This window comes from Acinonyx jubatus, chromosome B1 (genome assembly GCF_027475565.1).
Source record: "Acinonyx jubatus isolate Ajub_Pintada_27869175 chromosome B1, VMU_Ajub_asm_v1.0, whole genome shotgun sequence".
NCBI lineage: Eukaryota > Metazoa > Chordata > Mammalia > Carnivora > Felidae > Acinonyx > Acinonyx jubatus.
In genome coordinates, this window is record NC_069382.1 from 153,542,650 (window position 1) to 153,543,964 (window position 1,315).

General features: G+C 35.6%; 1 non-coding gene across 1 annotated transcript; it reads right to left on the minus strand.

Moving 5' to 3' along the window:
• Positions 1 to 240: 240 nt before the first annotated feature.
• Positions 241 to 390, minus strand: LOC113600956 (small nucleolar RNA SNORA62/SNORA6 family). Its single transcript, XR_003422073.1, has one exon. It is a non-coding gene; the product is annotated as a small nucleolar RNA SNORA62/SNORA6 family (small nucleolar RNA).
• Positions 391 to 1,315: the final 925 nt, after the last annotated feature.

Below are 1,315 nucleotides of genomic sequence, written 5' to 3' on the forward strand. Positions count from 1 at the left end.
TCTTAAGGAGGAGACCTGAAATAAACACCTTATCATTGTTGCTGCATTCTGTTGGTCAAAGGAGTCAAAGGTTAGCTCAAGTTCATGTACTTCAATCTTACTAGAAAGCCAAAAACTAAAACCCTGAATGATTTGATTTCTGCCTAACTACCACATCCTCTTCTGTCTTCTTGCTGACTGGACTCTAGAATATATATATATATATATATATATATATATATATATATATATATATAAAATACTTACAGCAAGATTACTATCAAACTACACTCGTTGGGTCAGAGACCTGTGGTGTTAGCGAAAGACCTGCTCCTCACAAAGCATATGCTTACACTCGTGAGTTCATTGGCCAGCCAGTGGCATCAACTCCAGGCTCTAACAGCGTGCAGTGAAATTGGTATCTTTTTATTGCTTTTCTGAGACAAAACTTTTGTTCTGTTAGACCTTCATGCCTGCTTCCTTTGGCTTAGATTATTCCCATGTGACAGAACATAAAGTTTGCTGTTTCTTAATCTTTCAAAGCCCAGCACAAATGTCATCTGTAAAATATCATCTTTAGCCACCTTATTTTTATACTTATTCCATTCAGTTCTTGATTACATTTATTTATAATTTTCTTCACTATCTATAATTATACACACATATACACAGAAATAGATTTTTGTTATTTATCCAATGTTCTTGTTCATTATCTATCTGTTCAATCAGAATATAAATTCTACAAGGGAATGGCAATTACTATTCTATTAATTTTTGTTTACAACATAAGTAGCATTGTTGCGGCAAATGATATTTGCTTAATAAATTCTTGTTGCATGAAGAAATGATAAGACAAAATCTTAATAAGTCATGTTAAAGAAAAAAGGGGAGCCTCTGGGTGGCTCAGTCATTTGAGCACCAGACTCTGATTTCTGCTCAGGTAATGATCCCGGGGTCATGGGATCAAGCCCCATGTCAGACCTTTGTCCTGAGCATGAAGCTTGCTTAAGATTCTCTCTGTCTCTGTTTCTCTCTTTCTCTCTCTGCCCCTCTACCCTGCTTGTACCTGTGCTCTCTCTAGAATAAAATTTAGAAAAGGAAAAAAAAAAGAAAAGAGATTATAAAACTGAAAGAGTGGAATAAACATTGCACACACACACACAACACACACACACACACACGCACGCGCGCATGCGCGCGCGTGCGTGTCTGTGTGTAGAGACAGTCTGGAAGAAAATTCACTAGAACATTATTCTCACTCTTTATCTTTAGATGATGGTATTATTGGTGAAATTTTTTATTTCTATATTATGTGTTTAGAAAACTAAATATAGAT